This window comes from Protopterus annectens, chromosome 4.part0 (genome assembly GCF_019279795.1).
Source record: "Protopterus annectens isolate FY-2018-M chromosome 4.part0, PAN1.0, whole genome shotgun sequence".
Classification (NCBI taxonomy): Eukaryota; Metazoa; Chordata; order Ceratodontiformes; family Protopteridae; genus Protopterus; species Protopterus annectens.
The window spans coordinates 157,194,699-157,217,120 of record NC_056733.1 but is presented as its reverse complement, the minus strand read 5'-3'; the positions used below and the strand labels follow the sequence as shown (position 1 = coordinate 157,217,120).

The window sequence follows — 22,422 nt, the reverse complement described above, 5'->3', positions numbered from 1 at the left end:
CTGTCATATCTAAGATTCTGAACTGTATTAAAAAGTGTTTCAATCAATTCAATAGGATAATTCCTTTCCAAAAAATATTTCTTAGTAGTCTCACATTCAGTGATAAAAATGTCATTCTCGCTAATAATACGGGTGAGTCTGCTAAACTGACCTTTAACAATGTTGCATTTCATAAACATGAGATGCATGCTGGCAAAATGTAAATAGTTATTTCTAAACATCGTTCCCCAGTTGCTACTGATGATGCTTTTTATAACTTTGGAGTCAGCACTGTTTTGTACCTGCAAGACTGCCCTATGAGTATATTCCTTTTGATATATTTTATCACCATTAACAGTACCTCTTTCCTCTAGTTCCTTAACTAACATACTGTCCATTTTTTTTTTTTTTTTTGGATTTCCAAAACCTGGGGAATTTTTAAAGCTAATAATGATGTAATAAAGAAGAATGGTACAGGGCCTAGGTTTCTTCAAAAAAGAGCCAAAAATTATAAAGATTTTTTTCAGAATATCTTGACTAGATATATACCTGGTGAAAGTAGAAAAGGAATGTCCTTATGCTTTAATTGTAATATGTGCAATTATTTATATACTGATTCCAATGAAGTTGGACTGGGCAAGTATTTAGTTAGAATAACAAGAACTTTCTCATGTAAAAGTATAAATGTGGTTTGTTTAATAATGTGTATGGATTGTCAGGTATTTTATGTAGGGAGAACAACCCTGGAGCTCAATAATCTATGAGCATAAGTATGCTGTTGCCAGTGGTGATGATAAAAATGCCATGTGTAAATATTATAAAGTTTTGGAAGCACTAAAAAGTATTTATAGTACTATTAATGTAGAAAAAGAGATAGGATGACTGGAATGCTGCTGGCAAGTTAAGTTAAATACATGTTTTTATCCTGGCCTTAACAGAGAGGAATTTGTTATGTACTTGAAAAGAAAAGGGATAAAACACTGATTTTATACAGTTTTTACTATTTTAGATTAATTGCATCATGTGATATTGTTTTTCAGTCCGGATTGGATGGTGGTTTTAAGATGTATGAAAGCAGGGTATTTAAAGAGTGTAATTAGTGAGAATTTTCAGTCTGAAATGGTCTCTAGGAGTTAAAGGAGAAGAAGACGCTAACTGAAGCTGTGTGTTTTCCATTAAAGTGTGTTGGTGAACTAACAGATACTACATTTTATTTTCTACTATCCTGACAGAATATACACTGTCTAAGGGTATGTAGGCCTTCAGTGTTTCAGTTTGACACTTTTTGTTAATACCATTACTGTTGGTTGTCGTATTTTATTGGGGATAAGAAGACTGGAGGTGAGAACTTTACAAATGGGAAGATGCAGATTGCATAGAAATGGAATTTCTGGTAACAAATCCTGCTGAATAATACTCGGGAGGAAGAATGAGGTTTAAGAGAAGGCAGTACTTAATGTATGTAATGTTGGAGTAAATGAAAATTGCCAGAATATATGTATACTGTACAGTGATAATGAAGGAAACTGTTAAGATTCATAGATCTTCCAAAGCCACTGATTCTCTTGACCATTCCCCCCTTGTCCAGTACTCTCCTTCAGACAGTACCTTCTTTTCCCTAGAGGGAAATGCCAGTCAGTCTTGGAGTACATTTGTGACTACATTTCCATTCATCTAGCTTATCTTTAAAGGAAAATGGTGAGTTACAATATTTTAGTTCTGGGAAACTTCTTTTCAGAAATTTGGGAGATGCATGGTTAAACCTGTCCTTCATCAAGTTTTATTTATCTGCTGGTGAAGTTTTAAGTCCCTAGTTCTAGTACTGGTAGAGATATTGGACATGAGGAAAAATGGACCATCCTGGGCATTTAAGTCTATAATGAAGCAGTAAGCAAGATGGAGGTCTCTCCTTAAAAAGTTCTTATGGCACTGAATAAAGGAATAGAGCTTCCAGCTTGCCTTGGTAGCTCAGGGACTATATGCCTGTGATTTTTTTTTGTTAGGAACCTTTGGGATCTTTCTAATTTTCGATATTTTTAGTGAAATACATCTCAAATGGAGCATAATACTCTATAATTGGCATGATTAGTGCTGAATATAAGGGAGTACCTGTTTAGACCCAGATGATATTCCTTTGACAAATAGCTATGCTAAATAAAAAGACTTCTTAACAATTATTTTTACATGAAGGTCACAAGAGAGGGAGCTATTAGCCCAAATGGCTTTGTTCATTACTTCATTTTTGTTTTGCAAAGGTGTGCTGTCTAGGCAGTGTGACAAGTGTGCCTACCAAAAATTGAGATACTACATTTTTTAGCATTTAAATTTGAGACCATTTTTAGCACACCAAGAGTTTACTAGGGTGAGTTTATTCTTGAGTGTTTGGGTATCATGGGGTGACAGAACCCCAAATTTGCAATCTTCTTCAAACTTTGGTAGCCAAAGGTCTTGTCCGTCTGCTTGGAGATCTGTGAAGTAAGTACCAAAAAGATTTCCCAGCAGCAAGCCCTAAGGAACAACATTTGTCACTTTTATATTTTCTAATGAGACACCTGCAACTTTCACTGCATAGGTTCTGTCTTTCAGTCAGTTTGCTATCCATCTTACCACCTGTGGGTCAAATTTTAAAGCACATCTTTTTTGTATGATGTAACTATGGGGAATGAAAGTCAAAGGCCTTCGCCAAGTCAAAATATGTTATGTGTACTGCATGGCTGCCATCTGCAGCCTTTGTAACCCTTTTGAAGAAATATGAGGTTAAGTAGATAAGCTCTACCTTTCACAAAACAAAACTGTTGGTGGTCGTCTGGCAGGTTTCTTGATATCAGTTAATTAGATCAGTTATAATACAATATATTGGGCCGCTCCTTTTTGGCATTTACTTCTCAGAAGTCGAGGCCAATGTCAGTGATCTTTGGCTGAGTAAATTTGCAGATGATTGCAAATTAGGAGCTGTCATTGAATCTCACAGTGACACAAATGCCCTCCAGGAGGGGCTGACATAGACAGACAACTGTTGTCAGAGCCATGGACTAAAACTAAATGCCATGAAATGCATAATAGTATCCGTTGGGAAGTCTGCCATCCCTGGTAACTGTCATCTTGACAACACACTCCTTAGAGTTGACCCAGTAGTCAGGGACTTTGGGACACACACATAGTAATCTAGAGTTTGACCATCATGTGTCTACAGTGGTGAGGAAATCATTCTATATTGAATAACTTATAAACAAAGATCTGATGTTGTCACTCATCACGCAGTCCTTGACTGTGGGCTCGATTCTGATCCTCGGAACTGACCCGACCATTTACTTCAGCTCACATTCTCCAAACTCTCGAGCTAGGCTGTATGCATAATGCTTCTCTGTAAATTGCTTCAGATCTCATTTGCTGCTTCGTGTGTCAGATACGTTTCCACAGCTCTTGAGCTTTGGCTTTATTCCAGTGACTTTTTCTTAAAAATTTTCCTTCACATTTTTCTCTCAGACTATTTACCTCATTAGCATAATACTTTTCCTATCCACTCCTCTCCTTTTCCTTCTGTACAGTCTGTTTGGGCATGAGTGTCCTTGTTATTTATTTCTTTTCTACCATTGGTAGTTTCTGTCAAAGAACCATTGCTGGTACTCTCTTTTTTCCCCTTAGTTGGTATTTCTTTTCTTTCAGTTCTTTCTATTAAAAAAAGAGCTTTCTTCTATCACTGTATGACTGTGTGACTGATATTTAAGGGAAAGTAGATTCATCTGTTAAATCTAAGGGCACTTCAGGTTTTAAGAGATGTGAGAAATGGGGCAAAATGCCTAATTCAAATGCACATACTTTGTGTATTGCTTAGGTAAAGTTCATTTACACAAGAGTTGCTCTATTTGTCATGGTTTCTTTATGAGAACTGTCACAGAACGTAAAATCAAATTAGTTTTAAAAGAACTTCTAAAGTCAGACTTTGAGGCCATCTCTGGGTCAAAGACTGAAGCCAGTTCATCTTCATCTTCTTCAGCCTCTTGTAGGGAATGTCTTGCTTTGGTTCCCAGTGTTTCAGAACCAACAAAGAAGGCACCAAAACATTCCTCTGTGCCAACCACTTCCTCGGCACCAAAATTAGGACTTGGCACCAAACTTCTTGAATCTTTGTGGTCGACATTTTCTTTCTCGACTCCTTCGGCACCAGACAAACCAAAATTAATCTCGGTAACTAGATCTAGATGCTCTCCATCTTGTGACCCTCATATAGGCAGACCACCTAGCCCCTTCCTCAATGTCATACACCAGGTATCCATCTACAGCATCAGTTCAATCCACTAAAAGTCTCTTCGAGGCCGACATCGTGAGACTAGTGGATCAGCTCCTAACGGCGAGGGGATTGTCTTCGGTTCCTAGCCAATCCGGTGTCGGAACTTGTGTGTCTACGACACTGTCATTTCCTCCTCCAACTCCTGTCAAGACTTTGGAGCCCCCTCTGTTCCAACACTCACAGCACCGACTGCCTCAGTTCCAGTAGCAACTTTGTCTCCAGCACCGAGAGCCACTCTGAGTTCCTCCAGCCCTTCGGCACTGGAAGTGTCCCAGGGTCGATCTTCTCTGGTCAAGTCAAAGGTGCATGCACTGGTTTCCTTAACTTAAGAGCCATCCATGTCCCTTAATGCTTTGGCCTTTGTAGGATCGACCCAGGCTTCTGTTTTGGCGGTCGCCTCCTTGATGCGGGTTATGACCCCAGTTGCAAAGGAGTCTGTTTTGGTTCCGGGCTCCCATCCCCCTAAGGTGGGGGGCCTTCTGAATTATGGAGAAGGCTTTGTACATTGGGGACACACTGTCTTTGCCATCCCTGTCGGGACAAATTTCCACATCTCCTTGACCTGAGCTGCCATCCTTCTCATCCCTAGGACAGAGGGCACAAAGTCCCAGGAAAGACGCTCTTTGATGGTTTCTTCTTCAGACACTTGCCTAGAACATCCACCTGCAGAAGTACCTTTAAAGAAGTGCAAAAGGAAGTACGTAGACTCCCTGGAGGAGTGTTTCACCAAAGATACCGATTTTGATGAAATGGAATGTTTCCCCAGGTCACACCCTGATGATGTTTCCTTTGTGGAAATCCTAGAAATTCTGAAACAGTGGGGTGGCTGGTCTTCCATCCAACCTTTCTTGGAGGAGTCATTATACCTGGAGGCTTTTCGTGCCCAACCCCATACTACTTGGATTTCTCCACGTGCTAATGATGGTATTAAACTGATTGCTCTGCGGGCCTGGAAGATGCCCGACATCATCGTGCTGATCCCCAAGAGGTCTGATCGAATTCTCTCAGCCCCTAAGGACAAGCCACACTGGTCCAAAGGTATACCCATTGACCCCATGGTGATAGCGGCAGCCATGAAGAAGGACCATCTAACAAGGAGTCAAGGACTTTGGCTAGGTTTGGGAAGTGTGTTTATGCTTCAACGACCTCTGCTCTTCAGTCCTTGAATTATATGGCACACTTTACAAAGTTACAGAGGGATCTGATCAAGGAGCTGTCGGATACCATCTCAGGACCAGTGGTTGAAGGGGTACAGGCCAAAGTTAACTCTAAACCAACAACCGTTGATGCAATTTCTAACTAGTCCATGAGGTTGATTGCTCACACCACTGAAGGGACAAATAGAGCAGCGGGTTCAGGCATAGCCATTAGAAGGCACTCCTGGATGTGCTTGTGCGACATTGTGGAGCCATTTAAAGCATCATTCGTCAACACTCCATTTGATGGATCTACACTTTTTGGTTGCAAGGTAAAAGACACACTAGCCAGATGTGAAAAAGATGGCAAGATCCTTTCTGCCATAGGTGTATGTTTCTCCATTCCTCACTGGCCTTACTCTAGGAACCAGATAAATGGGAGACTATGGTTTAAAAAATCCAAAGGGCCTTTCCAGGATTCATGTGGCAAAGACTTTCCCGGGGCAGAGGAGGAAGTAATGGAAGACACCACCCCAGAGGCAGAAATGGACCGCAAAACCAGGGGTCCAGAGAATCTTTCTCTGGTACTTCCTATCAGCACCATTGAACTGGGGCCTGATTGCCCTCCTCTGGAGGCAGTCGGAGGGTGACTTTCTCTGCATCAGTCTGCCTGGAAACTATTAACTATGGACAAATGGGTGGAGAGAATAATATCTAGAGTTTACGAAATCCCACTTTCATTACCTCCAATCACCCAGAAAAAACTTCCAGACATCCCACCCAGTCACAGGAAAGCAGCAGTCCTAGAATTTCAAAAACTGCTCAACAAAAAGTCCCACCAGACCAAACAGGATCCAAGGTTTATTCAAGTTTCTTTTTAGCGCCCAAAAACAGGGGACTGGAGACTCATCTTAGATCTTGGCTAATTCAACAAGGCAGTTCAATGAACCAAATTCCGGATGGTCTCAGTACAGTTGATACTTTCATTCTTGGAAAAAGACGATTGGATGTGCTCTCTAGACCTGGATGTGCATTACCATATAAAAAACACTCCAGGAGGTTCCTGTTGCTTCCAGCTGGGAGCCAGTAGTTTCCAATTCAAAGCACTGCCCTTTGGACTCACCACAGCCCCCAGGGTGTTCAACAAATGCGCAAGGCAGTGGTTGCAGTCCATCTCAGGCTGCAGGGCATTTGAGTTTTTCTATACTTTGATGACTAGCTCCTCACCGCTACCACCAGGTGCCAATTAGAATGGGCAAGAGATTACACTTTGCACTTCTGTGCATTTCTGTATTTCCTAGGTGTAACAATAAATTTTGAAAAGTCATGCTTACAACCTTCTCAGTAGTTAGATTTCATCAGAGCCCACTTAGACACTATTACATGAATTGCTTCTCTTCATCCAGAAAGACTACAATGCATCAGATCCAAAGTCAGACAAATTCTAAGAAAAGAAAGAGTTCCAGCAAAATTGGTCCTAAAAGCATTAGGCTCAATGGCAGTGGCTTTAACTATTGTCCCCTGAGCAAGGTATCCGATGCGAATCCTGCAGTGTGGTTACTTGCGTCCCAGTAGTCTCTGATACACCAGCCAATGTCTTACCTAGTCATGATTAGAAATCACTGCAAATAAGATATTATGTGGTGGCTCCACTCCCATCAGATTCTCTTGGGATAACCTTTCATTCTTCCCCAACACCAAACCATAGTAACCATGGATGCTTCCGAGATAGGGTGGGGAACATATGGGAAGAACAGTCCAAGGCACATGGTCTCAACTAGAGGCCAACTTGCACATCAGTATTCTAGAGATGAGGGCAGATCTCTTACCATTGCAAGCATTCCAGGATGCCTTTCCTGTAGGGACAGTAGCAGTTCAGACAACATGGTGGTGGTCTGGTATATCACAAACAAGCGGGGAACCAAATCTTACCCATTGTGTCGAGAAGCCGTCAGAGTTTGGCAATGGGAGATTTCTTTCAACCGCTTTTTGATAGCAATACACATTCCGGGGAGCTCCAGCATGATAGCAGACAAGCTTAGCAGAGCTGTTCTCATGCCTCATTGAGTGGTCTTTCAATCTGTAGTGGTGAACAAAATTTTCATCACTGGGGTGAACCTTGCAGTGATCTTTTTGGCTCACCTTTGAACAAGTGTAGAACTTACTTTGCCCTAATCCCCCCCCCCCCGGTGAGTCGCCCAGAGATGGTCTCCTCCACGATTGTCCCCCTAGTCTTCTCTATGCCTTTCCTCCAACTCCCCTGATATCTCAGTTTCTAAAGAAAGCTAAGAGGATGGAAAAACTCAGTAATCCTCATTGCCCCTTTCTGGCCTCGACAAGTTTGGTTTCCTTTCCTCTGACCTTTCCTCCTTCAGAAACCATGGATTCTGGACCCAGCTCCTGATCTACTGTCTCATCCAGAAGGCATGGTTCACTCCAATCTCCAACATCTCAAACTCACTGTGTGGCTTCTCCAGTTCGCATGATTGCCAGACATCCTGCCCTTTCCTTTCCTGTCTGACAAATTATTGTCGCTCATCACAAACCTTCAACTAAGAAACGTTATCAAGGTAAATGGGAAAAATGTGCGAACTGGGCCCTTAATAACAAACCTGATCCCTATTCGAGCCCAGTTCGTAAGGTTTGGGATTTTTTTAACTAACCTATATCAGTCTGGTTTCTCTGCATCATCAATTCAGGTTCATCTAGTGGCAATCTTGAACTTACTTATGGGATGTAAAAAGCACAGAAAAAGAAAAAACAAATAAAAACAAACCACACTGGAGCCAGAATAAAGTTGAGCACTTTCATCCCGTTTATTGCAGAACTTCTTCAGAACTAAAAATTAAATACAACCATTACCTTTTATAAAACCATCACTTGTGACATCATTTCCTTAATTGATACTTGATTAAAGTGAAAAATCAGCTATAAAGATGTGTGCATACAAACATTTACACAACCATATAAATACGAATATAAACATAAATAATGTTTTGTCCCTATCTGTCACAAAATGTACATATATATGTGTATATGTACAAAAATGTTTATAATTAGTTATTAACATAATTTAAGTGTTTTTATGGGATTTGATTTAAAACCTCCAGTTAAAGAACCAATTTCTCCTTGGGATCTAACATAACATTAGTCCTACAGTCCCTTACTTTGTCTCCCTTTGAACCATCAGTAATTTGTGACTTAACGTCTTTGTCTTGGAAACCTTATTTTTCATGGCTATTACATCTGCCAGAAGAGTATCTGAACTTCAGGCCTTATCCAGCAAACCTCCCTACTTAATATTTCACAAGGATAGGATTGCCCTTAGGACCACTCCATCCTTTTTACCAAAGGTAGTTTCAGAATCCAATATAAATTGGACACTTCAGTTGCCAGTCGTCTTCCCTAATTTTACCAATAAAGGAGAGTATTCCCTTCATTTGCTGGATGTCCACAGACAACTATGTTTTTACCTTCACAGAACAAAGGATTTCAGAAAATCTGACCAGTTATTTGTGGCATTTTCTTCTCTCTCTTTAGGTAATCCACTTTCAAAGGTTACCTTGGCAAACTGGCTTAGAAAATGCATTACTTTTACCTGTCAGTCGAAAGGGCTCCAACTTCTACACATACTTAAAGCCCATTCAACTAGATCAGTGGCGACTTCTGCAGTTTTTCATCCCAGAGCATCCCTGGATGATATTTGTGGAGCTGCCACTTGGTCTTCTCCACATACCTTTATCACTTACTACAAATCGGATCAGGTCTCAAGGGGACAGGCCTCATTTGGGTTGATGGTGCTTAGGAGATCTCACGGAAGGATATTCCTAAGACTAATGTAGCTGGGGACTCTGTCCCACAGTCAAGGATTGAGTGAAGATTGACAACATCAGATAAAGAAGTTGTCTTACAATAAAGTTCCAGCTGTGTTGTCGATCTTCACTAATCCTTGACATTTCCCTCCCTCCAACCTCTATCCTGAGATTCTTAGGCTTCATTATATTAACACATATTTGGTCTGTTTATATTCTTACTACTTATCTGCCACTAATTTAGGCAAACTCGATCAGAGGGAATTTACAGAGGAGCATTGTGGGTTGAACCTAGCTCAAGAGTTTGGAGGACGCGAGTTGAAGTAAACTGCCGGGTCAGTTCCGAGGCTCAGAACTGAGCCCACAGCAAGGACTAGTGAAGATCGGTAACACAGATGGAACGTTATGGTAAGACCTAATTTCTTTTTATGGCCTCTAAGTCCAAGGAAGTCATTGTTCCACTGTATTCGACATTCATCAGACCTGTCATTGAGTACAGTGCCCCGTTTGGCTTGTACCTAACCAGGCATATCCAACAATTGAAATGTCCACAGAGGTTCCTCACCAAACGAATATGGAACGTAAGTAAAATGTCCTATGCAGACCACCTCAATGCCCTATCCCTGTATTCTGTCTCTTACAGGCTGAGGGGAAACTTATGCCTGGCATATAGGGCATTGTCAGACCCCACTCTGATGGACCTCTTGCATATCCACAAAACAAACCGCACCAGAAATACCCATTCTAAAGACTTAAACCTTGCCTGTGATGTAAATAGGTCCTGCTAGAGAGATAGGTATGTATCCCAGACTACCACGTCTATGGAACAGGCTCACATCCATGTGAAGCAGAGTTCCTCCCTAACCCAATTCAAGTGCAACTTGGGCAATTGGATGGGAAATCGGAAATCCATCCGTGGTTTGGCACCTATGTCTCTAATGGACACCTGTAACCTATAAATGGGTAATTTCCCAACCCCCTGCTTACACTTATGAAGGGTATCCGAACTTGTCAGAGATTTGAGATGCATGGCTAGGCTTACAAAGGTGTGGTCATTAGCCTAGTAAACACCTATGAACCTATACGGCTGTGCAGATGAGGTTTGTAAAGCTGATCGGTCTGTAATTACCTGGGTTGGTTGTAAGACTACCCTTATATAGGGGAATCATCACTGCAGTGCACCAATTTATTTATTTTACATTTGTTTACCGGCGAGGTCCAACTGGACAGATCTGTCAGTTTATAGTGGAGGCCCGGGCAGAAAAGCTCCAGAAACAATTACTAACATATACTATACACAAGATATTTACATGAGCATTGTGGTTTACACGTACAATTATAAAATATAGCAGATAAAATATTATTGCATAGGATATTTACATAAGCATGGTGGCTTAGACATAAGTTAAAAGTATAGCAGGTAGTAATATGTAATTGTTGTTCATACAGTATGTTTAGTAGAGATGATCTTGAAGATGTAATAAAGATAAGAGAAGAAAGAAAATAAAAATTTACATTTTAAGGCAAAGCTAGTCTAGGGGGGAGAGTTAGTGGGTATAGATGGGACAGTTAACCACAGTGTCTGGACACAAGAACTGGGCACTATTGCAATGGTGTAAAATCCACTCCTTTAATCGACCAAGGTTAAAGTAAATTAACGTCACACAAGATTAGAAATGCGTTTTCACCCAAGTATCACTCAGACTTCATCAGATTCAACACTAATGATACAAATCCACTTGTATAATACTATCAATCAAGAATTAACCATATTTAAAACTTTAAAGATACAAAAATACAATAATGTAACAAGAATGAAAACACCAAAAAAATAAATATTTATTTGACAAGAACTTTTCAATACTATACTGTTCTAGATTAAAAATAAAATATCAATTTTAAATGAATAAAACAAAATGAGTCAGGCTGGTTGAATGAAAAAAATGTATAACAAGTAGCTGTTAAAGTTTAGCAGATCTTAACTTTAAGATCTTAACTTTAATAAGGGTAAGGTTTGTAAATCTGATCGGTCTGTAATTACCTGGGTCGGTTGTAAGGCCACCCTTGTGTAGGGAATCATCACTGCAGTGCACCAATTTTTTTTATTTATTTATTTTACATTTGTTTACCGGGGAGGTCCAACTGGACAGTTCTGTCTGTTTTCAGCAGAGGCCCGGGGAGAAAAGCTCCAGAAACAATTACTAACATACTATGCATAAGATATTTACATGAGCATTGTGGTTTACACAGTTATAAAATATAGCAGATAATGATTGCATAAGATATTTACATAAGCATAGTGGTTTAGACATGCAATTAAAAGTATAGCAGGTAGTAACGTGATGATTGTTCATACAGTATGTTTAGTAGTGGTAATCTTAAAGATGTAATAAAGATAAAAGAAAGAAAAAAAACTAAAAATTGACATCTTAAGGGAAAGCTAGTCTAGGGTAGAGTTAGTTGGAATAGATGGGACAGTGGAGAGTGTCAGTGAGTTGGTAAGTAACATGTGATAATAAATATAGTGCATCTGTGGGAGTTTTAAAGAAGAGGTTGGATAGGGGAAAGGTGTGAAAATATGTCAGTCAGGTGCTAGGCAGTTGCATGTCCACAAGCTGTTTAAGTGGGAAATAAGCTGTTTTTTGAAGATTGTTTTGTTAGGTTGTACCCCGATTTGTAGTGGTAGGGAGTTCCAAGTCTTGGCAAGGTTGCTAGAATGCAGGGAGTCACCAGAGCTGTAATGGCTTTTGGAGATTGCAATTAGTGCCTTGTTTAGTGGATCTAAGTTCTCGGTTATTGGAGTAGAGGGTGATCAGGTTTTGTAAGGCTGGAGTTTTGTCAGTTTGGCACAGTATTTGGTGAGTTAGAAGAAGTTGGTTTAGAGCTAAGGTGTTAGGGAGTTCCAGCCAGGAAAGCAGTGTTAGGGCCTGACAGTGGTGGGTACAGTAGGAGGAGTTTGTGGCGAATTTTGTTATAGCATACTGATAGCTTGCTTAAATCACTCTTGTTTAAATTAATTAGGACAGGAGAAGCATACAGTAAGGTAGAGTGAAGATGGGTATGAGCTAGAGTAACTTTACTACTGCTGGTTAGGAAGTTTTTACATCTGTAAAAAGTACCTAATTTTATGTTGACTTTGGTTATTGCATGAGCTATGTGTTTGTCAAATTTCATATTATTGTTAATCATGACCCCTAGTAATTTGGTTTGTGTAACGGGGGAGATAGGGGTATTATCTGATGCAGAAATAGAAAATAGAGGAGTAAGTACTGCTGCTTTAGAAGGATGGAAGAGCAAAGGTTGGGTCTTTTTAAGATTTAGTATTAGCTGGAAGTTTGTTTTTGATGGATGTAAAGGCTTCTTGGGTCGTGATGTGAAGTTGTTGGAGGGTGAGGGCAGAGCACATTAAGGTGGAGTTGTCAGCATATTGGACCAGGTTTGCTAGAGTGGTGGCTTTGTGAAGATTATTTGTAAATGTAGTGAAAAGTAGGGGTCCCCAGGACTGATCCTTGGGGTATTCCTAATTTTCCAGGAAGTAGGGGGGTAGGGAGTTTTTCCACTGAACAGTTTGTTGGCGTTGGGAGAGAGAGTCTTGAAACTATAATAGAGTGGGAAGTAGTTAGTTTTAATTCTGAGAGTGATGCTAGAAGCTTTGTATGGGAGACTGTATCAAACACCTTTGATAAGTCAAGGAAAACTGCAGACACTAGTTGGACGTTGTTGCGTTGCATGTTTACCAGGTTGCTAAAATGGATGAGTGCAGTGGCTGTGCTGTGGTTGGGATGGAATCTGTGTTGAGTTTTGGCAAGAATATTGTTGGAAAGGAGATGTGTTAGGATCTGGGTGTGGATACATTGTTGCGTTGCATATTTACCAGGTTGCTAAAATGGATGAGTGCAGTGGCTGTGCTGTGGTTGGGATGGAATCTGTGTTGAGTTTTGGCAAGAATATTGTTGGAAAGGAGATGTGTTAGGATCTGGGTGTGGATACATTTTTCCAGTATTTTAGTGCAATCATTGGACAACTCCAGTGACACCTCCAGGTGCATCTGCAGGTAATTCATCCCGACGCCTCTAGGCATCAAATATTGCTTGTTCATATTTGCATCAATAATTCCAAAACCATGCTATGTACAACGTTTTAAAAGATTTCATCTTAAAGCTTACAGAATGGCAAATTCAGCTACATTAATATTTGACCTTTGTCTAGTGCAGGTAAATAGATATTAACTATTTTTATGATATTAATTTATATAGATATACTTAGTTTTTTAAATATCTCAACAACCAAGTAATACAGACAGAACTCCTTAACCTCATATGAAAGCACTCAGCTAGGTGAATAAAATGCTGCTTACAGTGTGTGTATAATTTGAGTGGTTACTGAGCTATTGTAAGTTTATAAAATATTACAAATGTAATACTTACTGTGTTTACAGTGACTTATAAAATTTGGTTCAAGACCTGGAACCTAAGGAATACTACCACTGTAAAAAAAATGGTTTGTGCTGAGAGTTTGCCTTATACAATACTTTCATAACTACGGTGGTTCCACAGATATGAAAATTTATTTGAAATGTGAGGACATAATTTTATTCTGTCAAAAGGCTTGGGCTCTGCCCATTTGGAAGTCACAGTGCAAACTTCCTGAGCTCCACTGGTGTGAATGAGTTTAACAGAAGAATGTGTCTGCAAAGGCATGGTAAACACTGTTGATTAAGCAGCCAGGTATACTGTCAGGTCCTGTTTAGGAAGTATATTTGGTCTTGGTCAGAACTTTCAGTAAATGATCTGTTAGAGAGAACATTTTCTTTTCTGTTAATGAATGCTGCAACTTAAAATGTGTTGTTTTAAGTGTGTGTGTAAATATATATATATATATATATATATATATATAGTATTTATATATATATATATATATATATATATATATATATATATATATATATATATATACACACGCGCGCAAACACACACTTATTTATTTTACGTTTGTTTACTGGGAATGTCCGACTGGACACATGTCTTTTTTCAGCGAAGGCCTAGGGAGAAAAGCTCCAGTTAGTGCATAGACATATCAAATATGAATAACACTAATAAATAGAAGTAATACAATACATCAAAGTCTGGTTGGCAGTAGTTGCACTAAATAACTTAGTCTTATGGTTATCAATAAAAGAATGAGTAACAATAGTATACAGTACATTGGTATACAGTGTGCTATGCTCACAAGCAATTATACATGCAGGCAATAGAAATATAGATAGAGAGAAAATAAGATTGCAGTATAAGTAAGATCCCAAAGTGCATTTCATTCAGAAGGTAGGTTACACTATGATGGTATAAAATAATCAGTTTCTGTGTGTTTAATTAGCCGGGAAAAGTTGTAGAGGTGACAGTTGAGAGTGAGTTGCTATTAGTCGGCCGGGGGCAGAGTGACTTGCTAAGAAAATGTTTATTTTTAGTCTAGTTTTGAATAGAGGTAAGGATGTTTAAGAAGGTAATGTTTACTGGCAGTTCATTCCAGATTTTATCAATGTAGTTAGCAAATAGGGAATCCCTTGTTTGGTTTCTGGATAAGTAGTTTTTTATTTATTGTTTGTTAGTGGTCTATTGGTAACATAAGGTGAAGAAGAGTTTGTAAGGCTGGTATTTTTTCTGGATCTGAGCAGATTTTGTGGGCGATTGTCAGATTTGTATAGTGTAGAAGATGGGGGAGCTCTAACCAGTTGAGTTGCTTGAGTGCGAGGTAGTCGTGAGATCTAATTGGTGAATTTGTGGCATATCTTGCTATATGTATATATATATATATATATATATATATATATATATATATATATATATATACACACACACACACACACACACACACACGTGTTTATATATGTTACGTGTGTATGTGTGTGTATAAATATATAAAACTAGGCATCACAGTCTTTAATTGGTCCTGGCAGGAACATGAGCAACGTGTAATACTGTGCAGATTAAAAAGGGTCAGGTAGACTTTAAAGGCAAATAATTGGCAGGAATGGAAGAAATAACTTAGTTATTGGGTGGGTGTTAGCAAAATTTGGCTAGGGCCTGTCAAAGTGGAAGTATCCTACTCCTTTTACCAAAAAAGCAGGTAAAAACGAATTAAGACATTGAGATACTGCAGAATGTTTGCCCTTCCTGTAGCTCCATAGCCACTCCTGTCACTGATGTTATGTACAAAAACAGGTCAGATACGTTTTTTATTTATTTATTTATTTTTTTTAACACTAGAGTGTGAGCAAGCATTCCAGCGATTTGAAAAAGCCTTAAGTGGAATCCCTTTTATTAAGTAGTCTTGGTTATGGCACAGTGCATAATGCTGGAAGTTGTTTCTAAGTGCAGACTGGTTGTTGTACATAACCAAGTCACTTCAAGGGGGGGAGAGGGGATACCTTATCAGTACTAACCAGTCAAGGAAAGGATTGGCTTCTCAGATGTGCATCTTTCACTGATCTCAAAATATTACTCCATGTCAAAGTCTGCATCAAGTTATTTGGAATCCAGCATTCTTCTGGCTTGTATGCCTATGAAAACAGCAAACTTTACTTTCAGAATTAAAACCAAGCAGGTAATACAGAATCTGGCTTGGTGCCTGTGTTACTATTAGGTTAGAGAAAGTAGTGCTGGTACTGGAGAGATTTCATTACCCTTCCTTGAAAACGGGGTGGAGGTTGCTGGGTGTCTAAAATCTTGGACAGGATTCACTCACTTATGGTAAGATGGCACTATAAGGCATTGGGCTGAGATTATGATGGGTAAGATCCTGTGGAGATGGTGATTCTAACTCTGTTCTACAGTTGGTCAGTACACACCTTGTCTGGATGTCACAGGTATTGGCTGTTTCTTGAAGCAGCAGTAAACATTGACTATATGATGTTTTGATAATCCCACACCCAGTGATAAATCCATGGCAGCTGGTTGGATTATATGTCTGTGTTGCATCTTCATTACATTCACATGTTCCGGAGTCTCAGTACTTTGTGATTCCTCTATCGAGAAGCATGTGTTAATACAAGAACCGCACTGGACTTTTGATCTTTGCAGAATGTGTTGTAATAGATGATTATAAAAGAAAAGTTTGGGTTTATTCTATTCCCCTCATTACTATATTTCATCTACTTTGTCTCACTTTCAAGGAGCTCAGGAATGATGACTGTTAGCTTTCTTCAAGCGGGTAATGGTGCATCATTAGCTGTTTTCAGAAAATCCTTTTTAAAATCGTACTTCAAACTTGTATTCATTAACTCTTGAACTGCAACATTAATGCAAAAAAGTTTACATGTGAAAATTTCTCAGTACATGCAAATCTTCACAGTGGTACAGGTGTTGACATTTCATCTGGCAATAAGTGCATATTTTGTGTAGGTTTTATGTGATTTGGCATGCAGAAAACTAGATAAAAACATACAAACTTTGTTCTACTAATTACTTGTTAAAGAAGTTTGTAGCTGGTAAAGCACTGCCATTACAGAGAAATATAGGAAGGAACTTTGATAGCTTAAAAGTATTGTTAGAGATTGTGAAAGCATTACTTAATTTGTGGTTGTAATCTCAGTGCTTCAGCGTTAAAATGAAATGTATAAATGTTTTATTTGTTCACCATTTTTGTTTGAATGATGATGTTTTAAGTATGCCATTTGTGAATTAAGTATTTTAGAACTACTATGACAGTAAGAAAGTATCCATACTGTTTTCATTAAAAGCTATTTCAGAGTCAAGGAGCAACAAACTTAATTATGGGGGTGGAAGTAAATCAGTGGGAGGAAACTCTGCTGTGTTTCAAAAACCCATGTTGACACAGGGAAGGCATGCGGACACCACAAACAAATTACACCAGTGGAGAACCATGCATTTTGAGGAAACTGTCTAATTTCAGAACTGAAGTAGCTCAGGTGCATGCATGACCATTTACCAGTCTTTCATTTTCCATATAACAAACCTTCCCATGACCCTAGTTTCTGTGACAAATATGCCTTGTAGCTGACTCTCTACAACAAATTTTCTGCAGCAAAATTTTCAAACAGTGAAAACTCTGGCTATCATTTATGATCCTTTCTCTACTGTATTAAATCTCCAATACACACAATCATGAAATTTTTGACAGTCGAAGGCCATGAATAAGCATTTATTTTTCCAGCTTCTTATAAGTAGTTTGTGTCTGGTAATGCCATTGATGCATAAGCAATAGGGTTGCCCTCTTATAGAAGTAATGCTCCTAGCTTTTTCTTTCTAGCATCCACTTGAAGTGTTGTAGGTAATGATGCATAAAATATTTAAGCTGAGGTGATGTTTCATCTCTTTAGTAAATCAAAGTTCTTACATTGTGACTCTGTCCAATTCCAGAATGTGTCCCACTCTAGTAGCTTACTTAAGAACAGTTGTACCCGATAGGTGAGGTATTAACTTAGAAAGGTATTGCACCTTCCACAAGGATCACATTAGTGAGTGTTTGTGTATTGGAGTCTGCATATTTACAGTAACACATTCTTTAATATCTGGTTGTAGTCCATTAGCATCACAATGTCTAGTTGTATTTTGAAGATGAAACATCTGTAATATTCAGTTTTTTATATACTTTGTAACCATAGTCTGAGCTTAGCTTATTTAGTCAGTCTAGTTTTGTGATTCTCCTGGTATAGCCACAAACCAAAGTGTTATAAGAAGTCCTTTTTAAGCATTTAATGCTGTCAGATACAACTCTCTGAAAGATATTGGGAGCTGAAGAAATGACAAATGCTAGTCCCTGGAACCTTTATCTGCCCAGTTGTATGTTAAAGATGGATAGCTTAGAACTTGCTTCATCAACTGTGATTTGAGAAAAATCATTGATTGAAGAAACGTTCCAATGAATCACAAAACTCCAAAAACCAGGCAAATAATCCAGAATAGCTCCCCAAAAAGACTCTCACTCTCCAAGGATATTTTTTAAGCGCTTTCATCCACTTTTATTTGACGTGAACTTCTTCAGAAATATTTTAAATCATTTTCTGGTAGATACTTGCACTGTTTAGCAATTTCAACATATTTGTCTAAAATCATTGATTAACATATTGCAATGAAAAGAATGATGTATTTGCAGCAACAGCAGTTGCATCTTCTATAGTCCATTAAAAGTGTTGCCTTAGAATCCATTTCTAAAGGGCATGTGCTCTATACAGATTCTAACTGTCTTGATTCAGTAGATTCACAACAGTTACCATGCTACCCAACTGGTTATCAGTTCTCTGTCCCTCTAACAGAGACACTTAGCTGTTCCATATGCTTAAGCTGCTGCTTTATATTTTCTGTTAGACCTACAGAGACTCTGTGTGATGGATGCGTCTCTGGCACAGTACATTGGGATAATTTAATGTGATATTTTATATTCAAGAAACTTGCAGATTAGAATCATTTGTTAGAATGTTAGTTCTTTGTTTCAGTGCAATTGTTTCTGCACATGCACTAATGCTGACAAAATAGGCATTTTCTGTCAGTTCTCTTCTGTGCACTGTTTGAGGAAAAAATGTTACAATCTGCTTTTATTCAGTTCAGCGGCTCTACTTTTCTTATTCTGATTGTTTCTGTATATCTAAAGCTTGCCACTCCGTTCACTCACACTGGTTGTCTGTCCAAGTGTTTTTTTGGGGGTTTTTTTCTGGCTGCCTCTTCAAATATACAATTTATTCTCTGACACACATTTGCTGTACTGCTTGCTTATCTCCCTGTAGTCACTGGATTCTGTTCCCAGCAGATGGAAGTAGTTCTTGTGCTTCTATAAACATGTTCCATTTTTTATAGCTTAAAAACTTTTATTTATGCCAACTAGACATGCGTGCATCTTCACGAAGTGTATTGGACTGCTTTAATGGAGCTTTCAGGCTACTAGTTAAACACAAAGACTATAAAACTTATTTTATCGACACTGCAAGAGCTTTGAGACACAGGCCCCCCAGTATGTGTCCCGAGTAAGGCAGTAGTACACATACATAATCACTTTGCTTGCAGTTCATAGCCAAACTTCTGAACACAGTCTCGGATGCTGTTCAGCTAACACATTTACATATTTGCCATGTCTGAACACTTCTGTCCATACTTTCTTCTCAGATACTTTTTTGATTTTATGATGCAAACTATTTGCAGCACTTTTTTTTTTACTTTTCTTTGCACAGTATTAACAGAAGTTATTTCCACAGTACTTATGAATACTTCAGTCTTCACATTACTGCTTGCCTTTAATGGTTTTTGTTAAAGCACATTTTCATATGACAGCTATTTACACTCCATATCCAGCAAATATACTTTTTGCCTTACAGTACCTGTTTTCATGCTTACAGCTGTAGTTAAGTGTATTGGGTGGTTCTTTGCAGCATGTTTGAGAATGTATTTGATGATTGTACAGCTCAATCGATTCACCTTTTTGTAGCTCTTTGACTTCCCTCTTACATGAGGCGCTGTCCCAGTTTTATACAATTCGCACACTTAATGACTTTTAACTGTGCATTTGATAATTCTGTTGCACACACATTTATACTTTTCATAAGTGTTAAGTTCAGTTCTCTTAACACATGGTCTTATGCCACACACAATTCTGCCAGTTAGTCTATGTTAATGTAGCTCTCTAAATTTACTATAATTCACCCTATTCATTGAATTAATCACACACACACATATATTTCATTATTCTCCTGATGTAGGGTAGGGTATTCATTGCTTTCCCGGACATCTGTAACTTAACTTTCTGTAATGCCAAATTGCTTTTGTCTTCATCACTAGTAGAAAAAATATTAAACGCCTAAGTGGCTTCCTCACCTGGTATGGACACCATGGCACACCACAGCAAAGAACCACCCCCAATATACTGTGGTTAAAGATGAGAAACTGAATCACTGACATTTCAGCAAGCTACTTCCTGTGGTATATGGTTTGTTTCCCAGAGCTTTTTTTTTGTCTGCTGTGTGTCCCACTATTTGACCTTGACAGTGTGAATTATCTAAACTGTGCATTGATGAAATTGGGGATTTTGGCTAGACTCTTTGATGATCTTCTGGACTACATGCCAAGTAAATACCTTTGAACTTATAATCTTCTCAGAATTGCTGCTGGAGATTATGAAAATGTATATTTTCTGGCTTTTGTGAGCCATTGGCTTGTCATTGGACTGAAATGAATTCTGCAAGGTGGACTGAGGGGAAAGCTTATTCCTCAAGTTCCTGTTCAAGAAACTTAACTATGAAAGCAAACACATTCAAACCAGTGTAAGAGGAAGCAAATTATGCAGCTAGTTTCTGCTTTAGTGAGGATGAATTAAATGGACTGATTTTGCAATTTCAAGCACTAATACTTATGGTATATACTGCATTTTAAAGCATTAGTCAGTCTTGATAACCATGCCTTTTTGTTATTGTTATTGTTTGTTATTGTTGTTGTTATTGTTTATATAATGTATGTCTTTTTACATTTTATTTTCAAGATACTGTCAGCTGATTGGATTTGACACAGATGTATCATTATTTAAACAAGAGCAGCAGTTACTGTAGTATGTCTGAGGAAGCAGAGAGGACACTGTGAAAGCGCTCACATGTTTTATATATTTTTACTATTTTTTATTAAAGTGTTGTTTTGCCGTGTGTATTCCAATGAGTTGGTGGCTTTTTTGGAACAAGAATTTTCATATTCTGGACAGACATCTGATCCTTATCCTTGACAAGATGCATCATATATAGCTATATGCTACTGCAACGACGATCTATTTGAACATCTGCAGTTATGGTAAGTTTACTTTTACTTCTGTACTTTGAGAAAGTGGAACATTGTGAACAGCTATAGTATGTCTGTAAGCCAACTTTAAAAAGAAAGAAAAGATTTGAGCTTTGATAGAGAGAGGGTTTAGCAAGGGCCATGCATTTGGTTTGCTGGTTAAGGTAGATTGGTTAAAGATCATACTACTGTCAAAGAATGTTAGAATAGATGGAATGTTGCGTTAGGTGAATGCATTAGCTGATATGGAAAGGGTTTTCTTAGGATGAGAGTATATTTATCTTACAAAAAACATTAAGTGTTAAGGCTTTTGCTGTGAAAGGCAAGGAGAGTGGTAGGATAAGGTTTGAAGAGATGAATACACATTAATGCCTTAACATTTGCTGACACCTAAAGTTGTAACTATATTAGGAAACTGAAGGTAGGTGCCTTTTGTCACCAGGGACACAGAATGCAAATGGAGAGAATGTAAAAGTGTGGCTAATAGTAAAAAAATAACACAGTCAGGATTTCAAAGTAGAAGGAATGCAAGGCAGCAAAGGCAAATAGAGTGAAAGGGTGGTGAATGTTTGAGTTTTTGGAAAATTGTCTTTACTGCTATCAAAGGCCGTTTTTTGAGCTTATGTCATTTGATATTGAGGGGGCACAGCTGCTGTGACCAGGAGATACTGAAGGACGTGTCAATGTTCATTGCCACTGAAATGCACAATGGCTGAAGAATGTAGTAGTATTTACTGTCATTCAGAGAAATAGATGGAATGTTGCGTTGTCACTTCATAGCAAGAAGTTCTCTGGTTCGATTTTTGGCTGGGGTGCCTTCTGTGTGGACTCTGCATGTCCTCCCTGCATTCATGTGGGTTTCCTCTGGTTTCCTCTCACGTTATAAAGGCATGCGTCTGGAGTGTTTGTCCCCGGGCCTCCGATGAATATTGACTTCTTTCCAAGTCGGACTTTCCCGGAAAATAAATGTTAAATAAGTAAATAAGGAAGTATGTTGCCTTTGTTGTCCCCAAAAGGCAGTAGTGAAAAGACAGAGAAAGGAAGGAGCTCTTTGCTGTCACCAAACACAAAAGAATAGTAGTGTAGGAGGAAAGATAATTGTAGTAGGGAATGCCTGTCACTGGCCTGGGTTCGTAGTCTGTGTCAGCCTTCAGTCCTCCTGTGTTGCAGTGGTGCAGTAATTCTTTATAGGTCTGTGCAAGTGAAAACATAGTTTGTTCATTCCTAGCCAAGATTATGCTGTTATAAAGTATCATGCAGATGCATGTTTTTTGGCAAGCACAGAACATATTTTCCTTTTCTCGTTCAACCCTTGAACTTATTGCATCACTGAAACAGCTCAAGCAGCCTTTATTTTTGTTGACCAGAGTTAGATTTTGTGAAGTGAAATGTCTGTCATCATTTTTCATGTACCCTTCTGTCTGACATCTGTAATA

The 22,422-nt window shown here is 38.7% G+C and overlaps 1 protein-coding gene across 2 annotated transcripts in view; it reads left to right on the top strand.

The window, feature by feature from the left end:
• Positions 1-22,422, top strand: part of ELAC2 (elaC ribonuclease Z 2) — a 2,146,582-nt gene that overhangs the window by 698,666 nt on the left and 1,425,494 nt on the right. The gene's annotated exons all lie outside the window — the stretch shown is intronic.